At 47.8% G+C, this 19963-nt stretch overlaps 1 protein-coding gene across 5 annotated transcripts in view; it reads left to right on the top strand.

The window, feature by feature from the left end:
* The window catches only part of Zzz3 (zinc finger ZZ-type containing 3), a 93506-nt gene that overhangs the window by 23904 nt on the left and 49639 nt on the right, over positions 1-19963 (top strand). For 2 of the 5 annotated variants that reach the window (XM_045137938.1, XM_045137935.1), the window contains exons 2-3: positions 16146-16276; positions 16926-17014. The gene's annotated coding sequence lies outside the window, so the exon portion shown is untranslated. Of the gene's footprint in view, positions 1-16145; positions 16277-16925; positions 17015-18574; positions 18728-19963 lie in introns of those variants that run through there. The other 3 variants (XM_045137937.1, XM_045137936.1, XM_004653633.2) reach the window with 3 other exon arrangements.

Genomic DNA, 19963 nt, shown 5'->3' with positions numbered 1-19963 from the left:
AGGTAAAGCAGGATAGCATGAGGCTGTCCTAGTGTGTGTCTTGATGACACTGTACCCTGCCCTATGTTTTGTGTTCATGGGAGATAATTTTCTTCACTGTGGGTTTCATACTGTGGAATCCTGAGCTATGCCCTTGAGGTAGTGGTTCCTGCAGGAAATGTTTGGTTTGAGGTTCTGATAATTAAGGATTTGGTGTTTGGCACAAGAGTGTTTTCTCTGATAAATATTGGTACCTCAGTGTTAAGATATTGTGGTTTCGCAGAAATGAATTGAAGTACTTCAAAGCTGTCTGTACTCAGTATCAAAATATGTTTTGTAAGCGTTTCAAAACAGTCTGTACTCAGTATCAAAATATGTTTTGTAAGCGTTTCTTTTTAGAGGGCGTTCTTCAAGGGCATATCCCCAATGGCTTGTGTCACTAGGACCTTAAACATGCTCTGTCGTCATCTCTCCCTAGCACCATGGTGTGTCAGGTTGTCCAGAGAAGCAGAAGCCCTGGATTTGGGTATGAGTTATAAAGGGTTTATTGGGTGAACTTAGAGGATAAAGGCACCATGGCAGTCTACCAATGGCTGGCTGCATTCTGGAGAGCCTCTGGTCGTCAGTCCACATTGGGAGCTGATGAAGCTGGATTCTGATGTCTATGAAGGATGGAAGTTATGGGGGAGGTGCACGCGCCAGCGAGAGGCTCAGGCAGCCAGACACAAGGGCCTGTGCTCTAGAGCTCTATATATAGTCCACCCCTGGAAGGCTGCCCACTGGGTGGGGGGGGGGAGGTCTTCCTCCCTCCCTCTCTCCATCCTTCCTGGAAACTCCCTGACAGCGCTGCCCAAGGCATGTGTGTTACGTTAAGATTTCCTAATCTGATCATGCTGACAATAGAATGTAATACTCAAGTCTCCCTGTTGTTAACTTGTCTCCTTTTGTCATGCCTAATTTCCAATTGAAGCATAGCAAGGTCATAATTCCACCCAACTGTCCCATGTACAATTGGAAATGCACTATTCTTTCCCTAAAGACAAGGCAAAGTACCTGGAGGAATTCTTAGACTCAGGTACTCAGTAATTTAAATAGGACAGGATAGGTTTAACATCACTTAACTACTGATTACCTCGGTCAGTGTTAAATCACTTGGTAATGAAATGGAGGTACCTCTTTTTTTTTGTTTATTTTTACTTATTTGAGAGTGACAGAGAGAGAGAGAGAGAGAGGGAGGGAGAGAGAGAGAGAGAGTGAGTGTGTATGGGAGTGCCAGGGCCTCCAGCCACTGCAAACAAACTCCAGATGCATGCGCCCCCTTGTGCATCTGGCTAACGTGGGTCCTGGGGAATTGAGCCTCGAACCAGGATCCTTAGGCTTCACAGGCAAGCACTTGACCGCTAAGCCATCTCTCCAGCCCAAATGGAGGTATCTCTTAATATATACTTGCATGTGCACAAGCACTCTTAACTGGCAGGACAGAAACACTGATGGCTGTTACAATCCTTGTTCCCCTAATTGGTCGCATGGCCTCAGCTGGTGTTTGTAGCTCCCTTCTGCTCCCCATTCTGCTTCTGTGCTGCCCCTACCCCCTTCTGCTCCCCATTCTGATTTGGCACCATCCCCGCCCTCAGCAGGTTCTTGGCCTCACTACTGAAGAGTTTGCACATTTTTCTCCCTGCTGTGATTGGGGTTGTTGTTTCTCATGGACCTTGGTCTCAGGAAACAGCATGCCCCATAGGGGTGGAATAAAACCTTGAGCTTAGAACCCTTGCAGGTGGGTACTGCTTCTCACTTGTGAGGGTGGGTGGTGTGCATGCTGCCCTTGTCATATGGCCTAGTGCATCACAGTGTCTTAGATTTGATTCTTTTTTTTTTTAAGATTTGCTTATCTTGTATATGGTGTTCTATCATTTTTTTTTCTGGTTAAAGGTCCCATTTTTCCCCCCGTAGGAAGATCTGATTTTTGAGTTTTACCTCCCAGCCTATAATTTCCAACAATTTATTTGTTACTGAGATTGCTCAACATTGAGCTAACTAGTACTCTCGTGTAACTTTAGAGTCACATCAAGAAATTGAATTAGGGATGAGGAGATGGCTTAGCAGTTAAGGCTGTTGCCTGCAAAGCCTAAGGACCTGAGTTTGATTCCTCAGGACCCACATAAAGCCAGATGCAGGAAAAATCAAGATGGGGACTGGAGGGATGGCTTAGTGGTTAAGGCACTTGCCTGCAAAGCCAAAGGACCAGGATTCGATTCCCCAGGACCCACATAAGCCAGATGCACAAGGTGGCACATGCTTCAGGAGTTCATTTGCAGTGGGTAAAGACCCTGACACACCCATTCTCTCCCTCTCTCCCCCCCCCCTCTCTGTGTCAAATAGATAAAGTAAATATTTAAGGAAAAAAAGAGAAAGCAATGGAAGTACAACTAATGGCTGCAATGCAGATGCAGTTGGTTCTCAGCTGTTGACCCCAAATCAGTGCTCTGGTACTTTCCCAGTCTCACTTGGTTATTGCAGAGTGGTAAAATGTGTCTACTGATGGGCACATTCACGAGGTGGACCAGGTGGTTCTACCTTGTTTTTGCTCCTTCTGTAAGCAGGTATTGTTTTAAAACGTTTGTTTATGCACACATGCACATCCACATGTCAAAGCTCCCAGCTTTCACAAGGGTTGGAGGATCCAAACTCAGGTTCTCGGAACTGTGAGGCCTGTATCTTACACACTGAGGCATCTTTCCAGCCCCAGTGACTTTTATTTTTATTTTTATTTGTTTATTTTTTTATTTATTTGAGAGCGACAGACAGAGAGGAAGAGACAAAGAGAAAGAGAGAGACGGAGAGAGAGAGAGAGAATGGGCACGCCAGGGCCTCCAGCCACTGCTAACAAACTCCGGACGCATGTACCCCCGTGTGTATCTGGCTAATGTGAGTTCTGAGGAGTCGAGCCTCGAATGGGGGTCCTTAGGCTTCACAGGGAAGCGCTTAACTGCTAAAGCCATCTCTCCAGCCCGCCTTTTTTATTTTTTAAATGGGTTTTCCAAGTAGGGTTTTGATGTAGCCCAGGCTCACCTGGAATTCACTTTGTAATCTCAGGGTGGCCTCGAACTCACAGCAGTCCTCCTCCCTCCTGAGTGGAGTGCTGGGATTAAATGTGTGTACCACCACACCCGGCCCCCTTTTCACTTTTGCACTGTTACACGTGCTTTTTCCATGGAGCTGAGGTTGTGTCTCAGTGACCAGGCCCTGGGCATTGGGAGCTAAATTCAGGTCTGGCTCTATTAGCCATGTCGGCACAGAAACACTGTTCCACCTCAAAGGAAATAAGATAGCTTGTTCTGAGTAATCATGGCCTGGAAACACAGATTGAAGTTAACCCAAATACTGTGTTACAACATGGTTATGACTTAATGAGGTTTTCATAGTTAGCAAATAAAGTTGAATCAAGGCACTTAACAATTGGTGAAAACAGACAGAAGGCTTAGTGGAGGGTGAGGCATGGGATGAGGGGAAAGAGAATTCTTTGTGCTAATAAGAAATTTAAAAAGTACACTAGTGGTAACATAAGGAGGAATGCGCTGCTGACCTCCTGCTGTCTGCGGGTTGTTGGAACCTGGACTCTACATTCCTAAAGGGATTTTACCTGGTAGTCACAGGATGTGAGGTCACACACCAAGGCAAGCAATAAATAAGCTATTTAGGGGCTAAATGTAGTGGCCCTAACAATTTGTCTCCAGACCTGTAACAATCCAGCTCTCAATAATAATCACTGGAATGAGAATCAATGTCTTCTCTATAGAGCATTAGCACAGGTACAGCTGGTCAGCTATGTGAGCATGTGCCTTCCTTGAGTCTGTTGCCATATAAAGAATGAAGATGGGCTGGAGGGATGGCTTAGTGGTTAAGGTGCTTGCCTGCAAAGCCTGAGGACCCAGGTTCAACTCCCCAGCTCCCACATAAAGCCACATGCATAAGGTCTGGAGTTAGTATGCAGTAGCTGGAAGCCCTGGTATGCACACCTCTTTCTCTCTCTCTGTCCCTTTTCCTCTCTCTCATAAATAAATAAATGGACAAGATATTTAAGAAAAAGAATGAATATGATGCCAGCCTGTTTGCTTTTGATATTATTGTGAAGATAGGGGAACATACGTCATCATGGTGAAACAGTATTTGTGGAGGTGTGGTGACACGTGTGTAATCTAGCGTTTGGAGGATGGAGGCCAGAGAATCATGGGGATAACCATAGCCTTAAAACCTGTCATAGATTTGTTTTAAAGAATGACTTTAAATATATTTATGTATTTATTCGATACTGTTAAAGAGGCAGAGAGGGAGAGAATGGGCACGCCAGGGCCTTCAGCCATTGTAAATGAACTCCAGATGCATGTGTCCCCTTGTGCATCTGGCGTACGTGGGTCCTGGATAATCGAACTGGGATCATTTGGCTTTGCAGGCAAATGCCTTAACCGCTAAGCCATCTCCCCAGCCCCCGTCATAGATTTTTGCAAGTTTTAAGTTAGAATGCATGTATAATGTCAAGCATGACATAGTAAGTGTTAGCAGTTATTATTACCTACACTGTTGGTTTTGTATTGGAGTCTGTTTCATTTAATACTTAATGCAGTCTGTCCATTAAACACGTGAGGAATGGGCATCTGAGATTAATGGCTTAAGGCCACTGACAGTGATTTGGTTGGGGCTGGAACCCAAAACCTGTCGGTGCTTTTTAGGAAAACTAAAATGCTTTTAGAGTATATGTGCCCCACACATCTCTCATTGGGGGAGTACTTTTGATTCTTTACAGAATTTCCCATGTAAGTTTTGTGCATTTACTTTGTTTTCAGACATCTTTTATTCCAATCTTCCTAGGTGTCTTGTTGAGTAGGCTGCAGCATATACTTACTGTTCTATTCTGTTGATGTGCAATTTAGAGCAGTTAACAGTTTGTTTACAAACCTCTAGACTTGTGGAGTCTGGGTGCTAGAGCTAGAGACTGACTTTAGATTTCACCTTTAGAATAAAAAAAAAATCAATCTGATTTTATTCTATGTTTAAGGAGCTCAAGTTGAGAGTCTAAAGATGATAACCAAGGGCAAAAGGCCCTTTGAGTCAGAAATTTTAAAAGTGCCTAGCTCTAAGTAGTCATGTCCCCCCAGCCCCCCCATAGGGTCTCACTCTAGCCCAGACTGACCTGGAATTCACTATGTAGTTTCATGTTAGCCTCAAACTCAGAGTGGTCCTCCTACCTCTCTCTCCTGAGTGCTGGGATTAAACGTGTGTGCTACTACACACAGCAAAAGTTCTTTATTAAAAAAAAATATTTACAGCAGAGAGAATTAGGCACCAGGACTTCTTGCTACTGCACATGAATTCCAGAAGCATGCTTGTTACATGAGTGCTGCGGAATTGAACCCAGGTTGTCAGGCTTTGCAAGCATGTGTCTTTTTATTTATTTTTGAGGTAGTCCCAGGCTGGCCTTGAACACATGGTGATCCACCTAACCTGCCTTTCTTTCTTTCTTTCTTTCTTTTTTTTTTTTTTTGGTTTTTCGAGGTAGGGTCTCTCTCTAGCCCAGGTCCTGGCCTAACCCTGCCTTTCAAGTGCAGGGATTAAAGGCATGCACCACCATGCCTGGTTTTGACAATATGTTTTTGAATGTGGCAAAGGATACTTTTAAGTTTTCTCATAGTACCTTCTACTTGATGGCTTTTCACTTGTCTCTTCATTACTACCCAGTGAGCAACATCCAAATTAAATCTTTGATTTGGTGCTCTATTTATTTAAGATGAGCCTTTGTGGGTCAGCTTGTGTGGGGAATGAGGTGACTAAAGAATGTACAGATACGTCTATTGTCCGAATCTTCCCAGAAGCTGTGTGAGTTAGATACTTTGTCATTGTACATGTAAACCAACCTTACAGTTTGAGGATAAATACTATATGGTCATGATGCATTATCTTTACATGTTGGGTTTGATTTCAAAATAATTTGGTTGAGAGCTGGTAAGATGGCTCAGTGGTTAAGGGATTGGCCTGCAAAGCCTGAGGAGCCAGGTTTGATTCCTCAGGACCCACATAAGCCAGAAGCACAAGGGGTGCATGCATCTGGAGTTCACTTGCAGTGGCTGGCTGTCCTGATGCGTCCATTCTCTCTCTCCTTGCCTATTTCTGTATCTCTCTCTCAAATTAATAAATAAAAATAAAATATTTTAAAATATTTATTTGCAATGAGAGACAGAATATGAATGTGCATATGGGTGTACAAGAGTCTCCAGCCACTGCAAAAAAGAAATGCAGACACTTGAGCCACTTTGTGTATCTGGCTTTACAATGGGGGGGGGTTGGGGTGGTTTGTAGGTTTTGCAGTCAAGTGCCTTAACTATTGAGCCATTTCTCCAGCCCCTGTGTTTTATTTTCTTTGTCTGATTTTAGAATCAAAATAATGCTGGCTCATAGACTGAGATGGGAAGCATTCACTTATCATTTGACAAATATCATTCTCTCTGGGTGTAGATATTGGGTTGACAGTGCCTTCAGGACCTTAGAGACACAGTTAACTGTCTTCTACTTGGTGTTTCCAGTGAAGTCTCATCACTCTTACTTTTTGGGTACACAGTGCTATTTTTCTGTGCCTTTTAAAATTGTGTGTGTGTGTGTGTGTGGGTGGGTGTGTGTGCATGTGAGTGTGGGTGTGCATGCCATGGTGTCCTGGAACTCAGAGAACAACTTCTGGGGTTGCTCTTCTCCTGTCACTTCACATGTGTTTGTTCCTTGCTGCATTTGCCAGGGTAGCTGGCCAGTAGCTTCCATCTTGCCCTTGGGATCCTGGGATTACAGATGCTCACCACTGCTTGTGGCCTGGAGATACAAACTGAGGTACTCTAGCTCCCACAACAAGTGCTCTGTCCAGTGAGCCATCTCCTCAGCCCTAAATACTCTTGACAAGTAAAATATTCTAAACTGGGGGTGGTGGCCCATTCTAAGAGCAGAGGTAGGAGGATCTCCATTAATCTGAGGCCAGCCTGGGGCTACAGAGCGAGTTTCCAGGTCAGCCTGGGCTAGAGAGATCCTACTTCCAAAAAATTAAACCCTACAATATTCTCATTGATTTAAGCAATTTGATTATGCTGTGACTTAGTTATTTTTTTTTTACATTGTTCATTGACGTGCTTTGAGCAAGAGTTTATAATTGCATTAAATTAGGAAGTTTGGGGCAGTTTCTTCACCTTATTCTGTGCTCCAGCTGTTTAGGAACTCTTGCCAAAATGTAAACTTCTTTATGCTGTTCTATAGGTCACATATGTTCTGCCAGCTCTTCCTGTCCCTGTGTCATCTGATTTCTATTGCTCTACCGTAAGCGCCCAACTTGTTGTTAATCGCAGCCCACCTACTTTATTTTTATATCAAGCATCATTGAACAGTCAATTTAGTTTTTATTTGTTTATTTGAGAGAGAGTGAGAATGAATATGAATATGGGCATGCCAGGGCATCCAGCCACTGCAGAGGAACTCTAGACACATGTGCCACCTTTTGCATCTGACTTACGTGAGTACTGAGGAACTGAACCTGGGTCCCTAGGCTTCTCAGGCAAGCACATTAACTGATAAGCCATTTCTCCAGTCCTCCCCCCCCCCTTTTTTTTTTTTTTTTTTTTTTTACAAATTTTCATTTATAATTTAGGATTTAAATGTCTTTCTATCTGTACTTAGCAGTTCATGTTGCTGTGTATCTTCTTGATGATGTGAATTATAGATGCAATAACCGACTTAATGATTATGTCTAGTAGCTATAATATGTGCAGGACTTTTGCAGGCAGTGAGAGAAAATTGCTGAGCTTTTCTCATCCCCTCTGCTCTGTAGCCTGCAAACTCTACAAGCAGTAAGCTAGGACAATCTGCATTACTTCATTTGTGTTTTTGTTTATTGATCTCTGTTCTGAAAGATAGTTTCCAATGTCTAAAAGTCATTTTTACACATTTCAGTTTTCCTAAGCTCTTAGAGAAATACTGCAAAAATTTATTTTGTCTTGCAGCTTGGATTGCATTTGGCAAGGACCTTGCAGTTTTATAATTTGTTGTGCGCTCACACTTCTGTTTGATGACCACGAATGACAGTGTCTTCTAGAGAGACTGTCTCTTGAAGAGGCCTTAATGTGCTGGTGCTGTGGATTGCTGATCTTGTGATGTTAGCACAGTGTCCCATGTTAGCAGTGAGGGAGTTTCCTCTGTGAAGGTTGGGTCAGAGGTGCTGCTGGCTGCTTGAGCAGTCAATAGGCTTGTTAGCACGTGCATAAGCGAAGCTTTGTGCAGGGAGTGAATATAGTAAACCTGGAACAGAGTTTAGTTTGTTTCTACTTTGTGTGCCATTTAAAACAAAAAAGCTGTTTTTTTTTTTTTTTAACATAGAGGTTGTTACTAAAATTTAAAAAAAAAAGAAAGTAATTTGACCTAGTTCAGAGCAGCTGTGTTCTGGAACGCACGCAACTCTTCAATGGAATGTGTGTGAGCCGCCATGGTGAAAGAGTAAAGAACACTGCGGGCTGTGAGATCGAGCGTGCACTAGGAGTGAGGAACACTGCGGGTGTGAGGGCGAGCGTGCACTAGGAGTGAGGAACACTGCGGGTGTGAGGGCGAGCGTGCACTAGGAGTGAGGAACACTGCGGGTGTGAGGGCGAGCGTGCACTAGGAGTGAGGAACACTGCGGGTGTGAGAGTGAGCGTGCACTAGGAGTGAGGAACACTGCGGGTGTGAGGGCGAGCGTGCACTAGGAGTGAGGAACACTGCGGGTGTGAGGGCGAGCGTGCACTAGGAGTGAGGAACACTGCGGGTGTGAGAGCGAGCGTGCACTAGGAGTGAAGAACACTGCGGGTGTGAGGGTGAGCGTGCACTAGGAGTGAAGAACACTGCGGGTGTGAGAGCGAGCGTGCACTAGGAGTGAGGAACGCTGCGGGCTGTGAGGGCGAGCGTGCATTAGGAGTGAGGAACGCTGCGGGTGTGAGGGCGAGCGTGCACTAGGAGTGAGGAACACTGCGGGTGTGAGGGCGAGCGTGCACTAGGAGTGAAGAACACTGCGGGCTGTGAGATCGAGCGTGCACTAGGAGTGAGGAACACTGCGGGTGTGAGGGCGAGCGTGCACTAGGAGTGAGGAACACTGCGGGTGTGAGGGCGAGCGTGCACTAGGAGTGAGGAACACTGCGGGTGTGAGGGTGAGCGTGCACTAGGAGTGAGGAACACTGCGGGTGTGAGGGCGAGCGTGCACTAGGAGTGAGGAACACTGCGGGTGTGAGGGCGAGCGTGCACTAGGAGTGAGGAACACTGCGGGTGTGAGGGTGAGCGTGCACTAGGAGTGAGGAACACTGCGGGTGTGAGGGCAAGCGTGCACTAGGAGTGAGGAACACTGCGGGTGTGAGGGTGAGCGTGCACTAGGAGTGAGGAACACTGCGGGTGTGAGAGCGAGCGTGCACTAGGAGTGAGGAACACTGCGCGTGTGAGGGCGAGCGTGCACTAGGAGTGAAGAACACTGCGGGTGTGAGGGCGAGCGTGCACTAGGAGTGAGGAACACTGCGGGTGTGAGGGCGAGCGTGCACTAGGAGTGAGGAACACTGCGGGCTGTGAGGGCGAGCGTGCACTAGGAGTGAGGAACATTGCGGGTGTGAGGGCGAGCGTGCACTAGGAGTGAGGAACACTGCGGGCTGTGAGGGCAAGCATGCACTAGGAGTGAAGAACACTGCGGGTGTGAGAGCGAGCGTGCACTAGGAGTGAGGAACACTGCGGGCTGTGAGGGCGAACGTGCACTAGGAGTGAGGAACACTGTGGGCTGTGAGGGCGAGCGTGCACTAGGAGTGAAGAACACTGCTGGCTGTGAGGGCGAGCGTGCACTAGGAGTGAAGAACACTGCGGGTGTGAGGGTGAGCGTGCAGTAGGAGTGAAGAACACTGCGGGTGTGAGGGTGAGCGTGCACTAGGAGTGAAGAACACTGCGGGTGTGAGGGCGAGCGTGCACTAGGAGTGAGGAACACTGCGGGCTGTGAGGGCGAGCGTGCACTAGGAGTGAAGAACACTGCGGGTGTGAGGGTGAGCGTGCACTAGGAGTGAAGAACACTGCGGGTGTGAGAGCGAGCGTGCACTAGGAGTGAAGAACACTGCGGGTGTGAGAGCGAGCGTGCACTAGGAGTGAGGAACACTGCGGGCTGTGAGGGCGAGCGTGCACTAGGAGTGAGGAACGCTGCGGGTGTGAGGGCGAGCGTGCACTAGGAGTGAGGAACACTGCGGGCTGTGAGGGCGAGCGTGCACTAGGAGTGAGGAACACTGCGGGTGTGAGGGCGAGCGTGCACTAGGAGTGAGGAACACTGCGGGTGTGAGGGCGAGCGTGCACTAGGAGTGAGGAACACTGCGGGTGTGAGGGCGAGCGTGCACTAGGAGTGAAGAACACTGCGGGCTCTGAGAGTGAGCGTGCACTAGGAGTGAAGAACACTGCGGGTGTGAGAGCGAGCGTGCACTAGGAGTGAGGAACACTGCGGGCTGTGAGGGCGAACGTGCACTAGGAGTGAGGAACGCTGCGGGCTGTGAGGGCGAGCGTGCACTAGGAGTGAGGAACACTGTGGGCTGTGAGGGCGAGCGTGCACTAGGAGTGAAGAACACTGCTGGCTGTGAGGGCGAGCGTGCACTAGGAGTGAGGAACACTGCGGGTGTGAGGGTGAGCGTGCACTAGGAGTGAAGAACACTGCGGGCTGTCAGGGCGAGCGTGCACTAGGAGTGAGGAACACTGCGGGTGTGAGGGTGAGCGTGCAGTAGGAGTGTGGAACACTGCGCGTGTGAGAGCGAGCGTGCACTAGGAGTGAGGAACACTGCGGGTGTGAGGGCGAGCGTGCACTAGGAGTGAAGAACACTGCGGGTGTGAGGGCGAGCGTGCACTAGGAGTGAGGAACACTGCGGGTGTGAGGGTGAGCGTGCACTAGGAGTGAAGAACACTGCGGGCTGTCAGGGCGAGCGTGCACTAGGAGTGAGGAACACTGCGGGTGTGAGGGTGAGCGTGCAGTAGGAGTGTGGAACACTGCGCGTGTGAGAGCGAGCGTGCACTAGGAGTGAGGAACACTGCGGGTGTGAGGGCGAGCGTGCACTAGGAGTGAAGAACACTGCGGGTGTGAGGGCGAGCGTGCACTAGGAGTGAGGAACGCTGCGGGTGTGAGGGCGAGCGTGCACTAGGAGTGAAGAACACTGCGGGTGTGAGGGTGAGCGTGCACTAGGAGTGAAGAACACTGCGGGTGTGAGAGCGAGCGTGCACTAGGAGTGAGGAACGCTGCGGGCTGTGAGGGCGAGCGTGCACTAGGAGTGAGGAACGCTGCGGGTGTGAGGGCGAGCGTGCACTAGGAGTGAGGAACACTGCGGGTGTGAGGGCGAGCGTGCACTAGGAGTGAGGAACACTGCGGGCTGTGAGGGCGAGCGTGCACTAGGAGTGAGGAACGCTGCGGGTGTGAGGGTGAGCGTGCACTAGGAGTGAGGAACACTGCGGGCTGTGAGGGCGAGCGTGCACTAGGAGTGAGGAACGCTGCGGGTGTGAGGGTGAGCGTGCACTAGGAGTGAGGAACACTGCGGGTGTGAGGGTGAGCGTGCACTAGGAGTGAGGAACACTGCGGGCTGTCAGGGCGAGCGTGCACTAGGAGTGAGGAACACTGCGGGTGTGAGGGCGAGCGTGCACTAGGAGTGAGGAACACTGCGGGTGTGAGAGCGAGCGTGCACTAGGAGTGAAGAACACTGCGGGCTCTGAGAGTGAGCGTGCACTAGGAGTGAAGAACACTGCGGGTGTGAGAGCGAGCGTGCACTAGGAGTGAGGAACACTGCGGGCTGTGAGGGCGAGCGTGCACTAGGAGTGAGGAACACTGCGGGTGTGAGGGCGAGCGTGCACTAGGAGTGAGGAACACTGCGGGTGTGAGGGCGAGCGTGCACTAGGAGTGAGGAACACTGCGGGTGTGAGGGCGAGCGTGCACTAGGAGTATGGAACACTGCGGGCTGTGAGAGTGAGCGTGCACTAGGAGTGAGGAACACTGCGGGCTGTGAGAGTGAGCGTGCACTAGGAGTGAGGAACACTGCGGGTGTGAGGGTGAGCGTGCACTAGGAGTGAGGAACACTGCGGGCTGTGAGAATGAGCGTGCACTAGGAGTGAGGAACACTGCGGGTGTGAGGGTGAGCGTGCACTAGGAGTGAGGAACACTGCGGGTGTGAGGGTGAGCGTGCACTAGGAGTGAGGAACACTGCGGGTGTGAGGGCGAGCGTGCACTAGGAGTGAGGAACACTGCGGGCTGTGAGGGCGAGCGTGCACTAGGAGTGAGGAACACTGCGGGCTGTCAGGGCGAGCGTGCACTAGGAGTGAGGAACACTGCGGGTGTGAGGGCTAGCGTGCACTAGGAGTGAAGAACACTGCGGGCTCTGAGAGTGAGCGTGCACTAGGAGTGAGGAACACTGCGGGCTGTGAGGGCGAGCGTGCACTAGGAGTGAGGAACACTGCGGGTGTGAGGGCGAGCGTGCACTAGGAGTGAGGAACACTGCGGGTGTGAGGGTGAGCGTGCACTAGGAGTGAGGAACACTGCGGGTGTGAGGGTGAGCGTGCACTAGGAGTGAGGAACACTGCGGGCTGTGAGAATGAGCGTGCACTAGGAGTGAGGAACACTGCGGGTGTGAGGGTGAGCGTGCACTAGGAGTGAGGAACACTGCGGGTGTGAGGGTGAGCGTGCACTAGGAGTGAGGAACACTGCGGGCTGTCAGGGCGAGCGTGCACTAGGAGTGAGGAACACTGCGGGCTGTGAGGGCGAGCGTGCACTAGGAGTGAGGAACACTGCGGGTGTGAGGGCGAGCGTGCACTAGGAGTGAGGAACACTGCGGGTGTGAGGGCGAGCGTGCACTAGGAGTGAAGAACACTGCGGTCTGTCAGGGCGAGCGTGCACTAGGAGTGAGGAACACTGCGGGTGTGAGGGCGAGCGTGCACTAGGAGTGAGGAACACTGCGGGTGTGAGTGCGAGCGTGCACTAGGAGTGAGGAACACTGCGGGCTGTGAGGGCGAGCGTGCACTAGGAGTGAGGAACACTGCGGGTGTGAGGGCGAGCGTGCACTAGGAGTGAGGAACACTGCGGGTGTGAGGGCGAGCGTGCACTAGGAGTGAGGAACACTGCGGCTGTGAGGGCGAGCGTGCACTAGGAGTGAGGAACACTGCGCGTGTGAGGGCGAGCGTGCACTAGGAGTGAAGAACACTGCGGGTGTGAGGGCGAGCGTGCACTAGGAGTGAGGAACACTGCGGGTGTGAGGGCGAGCGTGCACTAGGTGTGAGGAACACTGCGGGTGTGAGGGCGAGCGTGCACTAGGAGTGAGGAACACTGCGGGTGTGAGGGCGAGCGTGCACTAGGAGTGAGGAACACTGCGGGTGTGAGGATGAGCGTGCACTAGGAGTGAAGAACACTGCGGGTGTGAGAGTGAGCGTGCACTAGGAGTGAGGAACACTGCAGGTGTGAGGGCGAGCGTGCACTAGGAGTGAAGAACACTGCGGGTGTGAGGGCGAGCGTGCACTAGGAGTGAAGAACACTGCGGGTGTGAGGGCGAGCGTGCACTAGGAGTGAGGAACACTGCGGCTGTGAGGGCGAGCGTGCACTAGGAGTGAGGAACACTGCGGCTGTGAGAGTGAGCGTGCACTAGGAGTGAGGAACACTGCGGGTGTGAGGGTGAGCGTGCACTAGGAGTGAAGAACACTGCGGGTGTGAGGGTGAGCGTGCACTAGGAGTGAGGAACACTGCGGGTGTGAGGGCGAGCGTGCACTAGGAGTGAGGAACACTGCGGTCTGTGAGAGTGAGCGTGCACTAGGAGTGAGGAACACTGCGGGTGTGAGGGCGAGCGTGCACTAGGAGTGAGGAACACTGCGGGTGTGAGGGCGAGCGTGCACTAGGAGTGAGGAACACTGCGGTCTGTGAGAGTGAGCGTGCACTAGGAGTGAGGAACACTGCGGGTGTGAGGGCGAGCGTGCACTAGGAGTGAAGAACACTGCGGGTGTGAGGGCGAGCGTGCACTAGGAGTGAGGAACACTGCGGGTGTGAGGGTGAGCGTGCACTAGGAGTGAGGAACACTGCGGTCTGTGAGAATGAGCGTGCACTAGGAGTGAGGAACACTGCGGGTGTGAGGGCGAGCGTGCACTAGGAGTGAGGAACACTGCGGGCTGTGAGGGCGAGCGTGCACTAGGAGTGAAGAACACTGCGGGTGTGAGGGCGAGCGTGCACTAGGTTGGAAACTGTAATAAACATTACGTTTAGGGTGACTTAGATTTGTGGTTTTCGCCTTTGGTTAGGGTTTTGAGATAGGATCTCATGTAGCCCAGGCTGGATGACTTCTGTCTTTTGTGCTTTCTTTGTTGTTGATGATAACCTTGAACTCCTGAACTTTTTGCCTTTACCTTCAAAGCTTTAAAGTTGACATGCATCACTGTGCCTGGTTTGAAACAGGGCTTCCTGCGCTTTCCGTGTAGAGCATTCCTTTTTCCTGTCACAGGAGTGGGGAGTGCACACTGTGTTGGTGTCATTTGACTGTAGGTTAAAGGACCTTCCTTTGACAGATAGACACAAGTGTATTTTAGCTTGCATCTTCTAGTTCCGCTGACTTACATAAAACATCCTTCTCTCCTCCCCTTGGAGATGCAGGCTTGTATGTTGCCCAGACTAGCATTGAAGTCCTTGATTCAAGTTACTCTTCTGCCTGTGCACTTCAGGTGTTGATCAGGGAAGCTGGCGTCTGTGTGATGTGCTTCTGCTATCCTACTGATCACATGCTCACATTTCTCAGCTTCGTTAATACCAACCAGGTGTGCTTTCTGTTCCCAATGCACATAGAGAAAGGTACCTCCGTTACTTCTTGCAGGTACTAAAGCACCTGTATATCATGGGTGTAGAGGTAGGAGGATCCCAAGTTCAAGGCTATCTTGGGATCCTGAGACCTGGGAAACTTAGAAAGCTTACTCTGGTGGGTGTAGAAAGGGGTACAGGTGTTTGGTGCTCATTTGTAGTTTGTACTGGCAAGAGGCACTGGGAGCCCATCCACATATACGCTTGCAAATGAATTTTTAAAAGTTTAAGAAAGCTTATTGTAAGGAATCGTTTGTGCAGCTGCATTTCAGTTTGTTTTTTTTAGGGGGTGGGATGCTGGGGTTTGACCTCAGGGTCCCCACGTGCTCAGCATGCATCTTGTCCCTGTACTACATACCCTGTTAATCAGTTTTTCAACCTCTGTTTCTGTCTGCCTGCCTGCCTGTCTCATATTCTGAGACAAGCCTCACTGTAGTTTGGCTATCCTGGAGCTTACTGTCCTCCTCCCTGAGGGGCCTGAGTGCATGAGCTACCATACCAGCCTCAGGTTATTTTCCGTCATTTATTTTCTGTTTACTTCAGACATACTAGTTCTGTCAAGGGCATAGTCCAAGGTAAAAGGATTACTTTAAATGATATGAAAGATTATTTTTTCTTTTCTTTCATTGTGTCAGGAATCAAACCCAGAGCCTCATGCATGCTAGGCGAGTGCCCTGCTACTAACCTCTACCTCTGCCCTGTCAGATGTTTTCAAGTCTTAAATATGAGCCGGGCGTGGGGCGCACGCCTTTAATCCCAGCACTCGGGAGGCAGACGTAGGAGGATTGCCATGAGTTCAAGGCCACCCTGAGATGACAGAGTTAATTCCAGGTCAGCCTGGACCAGAGTGAGACCCTACCTCGATAAACCAAAAAAAAAAAAAAAAAAAGTGAAACTCAGGATTTTTCACTTCATTCTTATGTGTCCTTCCCTCCTTAGCATCATCGTAACCACAAAAAGGAACTTTCCTAGCTAATGTCTGAGTAGTGTAGATGTCTGGAAAGTGAAGTATATCTTCATTTGTAGTCAATAAAGGGACCTAAGAAGCTCTCTGATTTGTAGGAATTTTACTTTAAAATTAAATTTAAAATTTGTTTTGAGTACTGTACTATTTGTAAGAATGCTAACATGTCATCTTACTCCATTGAAATGTGTATCATGGCCAAATGTAAGACTTGTGAAATTTGTTAGAAAATGAAGTGTGTGCTGTATGTGTTTAGAAATCGCACTTTAATCTGTAAGTCTGGAAGCAGTGGCATAGCCATAGTGACTATTTTGTGGTTTCCCTTCACAGATACCAAGTTCTTCTAGTACAACCATATAACTTATTAATTCCTGAAGTCTCAGTAACATGGACAGTAACAGTGATGACAGATAAATACAGACACCTGGGAGAGAAATACTAGGCGAAGCACTTTTAAAAAGGTAAGAAAACAATGTAATATTTTGTAAGGCCAAGTGAGATGTAGTGATGGGTGTACTGAGCGAAGTTTCTTTTTAGTGTGTCAGGCTTTTAAGAACATGTTACAGAGGGTCCCTGTCTGTAAAGTCTAGCCTTGTGGCTGACTGGATAGGGTAGTGGGCTGGACCCTGCACAGGGACATTTGAAGCTGTGAAGCCTTTGCTCTGATAATGGCCACCACAGCATGGATTGGGAATGCCTTCCATGAGTTTTGGCGCAGGAGGGTTCACTGGTCTTTTTGTAAGGCATGCTTTCCCTGTGGTGCCCTTCCTCTTCATGCTAACTGAGACTTTCAGACACCTAGTCAGAAATGATTACCTTTAGGCAGTCTTCCTATTTTGTGTTTTCCTAAGAATTTACAGATATTTATAAGTAGTAGACTTCATTTCTGCTTCTTATGCAGCCCTTTCTCCCTGTGAGAAACAATGATCTCTTATAATTATAAATTTTTTCATACACATAGTGTATGTGTGTGTGTATTTGTTGCAGAAAATGGCATAATAAAATCAGTAAGGACTTTCAAGGATTTAGTGTAAAATCAGGTGTTAGGATGAAACTATAAGATCAAGAAGAAAAAGTAACAAAATTGAATGTCTACTTTAAATATTTCAGAAGAGTAGCCTGGCATGGTGGCTCACTCCAGTAAGTCCAGCACTTGGGAGACAGAAGCAAGAGAATGAGGAGATCAAGGCCAGCTTGAGGTATTTGAAACCCTGTTTAAAAAAATTACAAATATGACAGAAGGGGCTGGGGAGATGGCTTAAAAAGCTTACTTGCAAAGCCTGCTGGCCTGGGTTCAATTCCACGGAAAGCTGGCCATAAAAAGTGGCATGAGCATCTGCATTTGGTTTGCAGTGGCAAGAGACCCTGGCATGTGTGCGCAGTCGTGCACACACACAAACAAGTAATTAAAAATACCCCAACTATTACAGAGTACCTGTTATGTTAAAGGAAATCATAGTTTATGTGCTTTACAAGAAAGACTATCAGGCTTGCTGATTTAGATTCCGTTGGATATACTTAAATGATGAGTACATCAATTTTAATAGTAATTTTCTTTTCTTTCTTTTATATATATATATATATTTTTTGGTTTTCTGAGGTAGGGTCTCACTCTAGCCCAGGCTGACTTGGAATTCACTATGTAATCTCAGGGTGATCTCGAACTCATGGCAATCCTCCTACCTCTGTCTTCCGAGTGCTGGGATTAAAGGCGTGTGCCACCACGCCCGGTTTGTAATGCATTTTTTTTTTTTTTAACCAGGCAGTAACCTTAGTTTACAAAGCTTGTTAATAAAGCTTTGTTAATTACACCAGTCTTCAAACTTAGTGCTATCAGTTTTTGAATATGTAGCTCTATGTGTATAATGAAATGGCAGTTTCTATCAGTCAGTCAGTCTTCTGGTCTTTCTCTGGTCGGTCCTTCTTGTTTACAGATGGGCATTCCTAACAACACAGTGAGCCCACTTGTCCATTCTTTGTAAAGGCTGTCAGAATGCATTACTGAAACCATAATTAGCCATCGTATACCAAGAATTGGAATCTAATTAGGTTAGTAGCTGGATATTGAGCTCAGAAAAATGCCATTTTTTTTCCTTGTTGAAAGCCTGTATGCTCAGAGTAGTAGTAGAGGCTTTCTTTAATAAATGAGTTGTAACATTTGATTGAGTGCCAGAGCTATCCTGTAAGTATAGAACACTTAGATGATTCTTATGGAGAATATAATCTAAATGGGCTTTGTTTCCTCCGTCCCCAGTTTTGCATACTTGGGAGTCCAAGATTTAGAAAATTCCCTTAAAAAAAGCTTTAATGAAAATGCCAGTAAAGAATTGAGCCATATTTTGACTCAAACTAAGTTATTGTAAAAATTTGGCATATTTAAAAATTTTTTGTTCATTTTTATTTATTTATTTGAGAGCAACAGAGAGAGAGAGGCAGAGAGAGAGAGAGAGAGAGAGAGAGAGAGAATGGGTGCGCCAGGGCCTCTAGCCACTGCAAATGAACTCCAGATGCGTGTGCCCCCTTATGCATCTGGCTAACGTGGGTCCTGGGGAATCAAGCCTCGAACCAGGATTTGGCATATTCTAAACTTCTGTTTCTTTTTGGCTTCTCAAGTCCTGTTCACTTTGATAGGATCCCTGAGGCAGTAGTCACCTAACAGCACATTTGTTACCTGCTGTGTCTTTTATCATACAGTTGAATCGGTTAGCACAAGTTAATTCCTACCTTAATTCTTTTGTTTTTATTATTTTATTTTAAAGAGAGGAATTTAAGAGGTTCTAGTATTCTCCATGGCTGAAGCTGAGAGTCTGAGACCCTGAAGGTTAAGCTCTGTTCTAACGATAGCCCCATCTCCTTCAGGATAGAAGGAGAAGAGATACTCTTTCCACAGTGGTAGATCTTTGGTTGTACAGGTAAGTCATGAGCTTTGCAGTGCTGACGACAACTGGAGTCTTAACTTTTTTTTTTTTTTTTTTTTGTGGGGAGGGAAACATGCTATTTTTTAATACTCCCTTCTTGGTAGCTGGCTGTTTATGGGACTGGCACTGCAGGAAATGGGCTGGGAATTTAATGTTTTCCATTTCTTTACTCACAAAGGATAAGCAAAATAATGGAGTTAGAATCTTTTAAACCTACCTGTGTCACCTGGATATTCAAGGAACATTTTGAAATTCCGTGATTTCTCTTTCTTTTCAGTTGTCTTTGGGTATATATTCATTTAGATCTATTATCTGTCTATCTATCTGTCTTATCTCAGTCATCTGTTTGGCTTAATGAGAAGGAAAACAAAATCTGCATAATAGAGTTTCTAGATTTCAGAGAGGTGACTATTAGAACTTTAAGATTAATTGTATGGGTAGGCAAACAGGTTTTTCTCTCTTAACCTAATATATTGATAATTGAATAGCTGAAGTAATTATTAGTCTTTCAAAAGAAGTGTATGGCTGGGCATGGTGGCTGGCACATGCCTATGATCCTAGCACTTGAGAGACTGAGGCAGGAGGTTTGCTATGTGGTTGAGGACAGCCTGTGCTGCATAGCAAGACCCTGCATAAAAAGCCCAAATGCAGCAAAACCAGAATTGTATGATAAGCAAAGCCCTGAATACTTTTAGTTAATATTCTGGACAAAGAAGAAGATAACAATAATGATGACACTTCTTGGTTGTTTATATTCTTTTTTCCTTTTACCTTGGCTTTTCTACTTGAAAATATACCAGTGTCATACATAAACAGGTACTTAAATTAACTTTTCACTTAGTAAAGCTATGTTATAATGATAAATATAAATAAGAATACTGGTGTTGGTAAATGATTTCCAGCTCCTCACTTTTGGGTGAATGGAGTCAAGCAAGGGTTTCAGGCAGCGGTGAGCGCGGCGAGCGCCTGTCTTCGGAGGCGGCATTCCTGGGCCGGGCTCACTGCGCTGTAGCTCTGCAGTCATGCTCTGAGCAGCTGGTGGTGGGTCAGCGTTTTGGAAGTTACAGTTTTGGGTAACAGTGGATTTGGGTGTGGGGAAGGCGGGTCAGTGTTCAATGAGTGAGCAGGATGTGTGGATGTGTAGAGAAGGGTGTGGGGCTTAATGGGAGTGCACAGGCTGTGTGGGTGGCTTGCTTACTCACATGCTGTCTTCAGTGGGCTGAGGACTCA

This window comes from Jaculus jaculus, chromosome 19 (assembly GCF_020740685.1).
Source record: "Jaculus jaculus isolate mJacJac1 chromosome 19, mJacJac1.mat.Y.cur, whole genome shotgun sequence".
Lineage (NCBI taxonomy): Eukaryota > Metazoa > Chordata > Mammalia > Rodentia > Dipodidae > Jaculus > Jaculus jaculus.
Note: the sequence above shows the minus strand (reverse complement) of the source record. Positions and strands in the feature narration are given on the sequence as shown.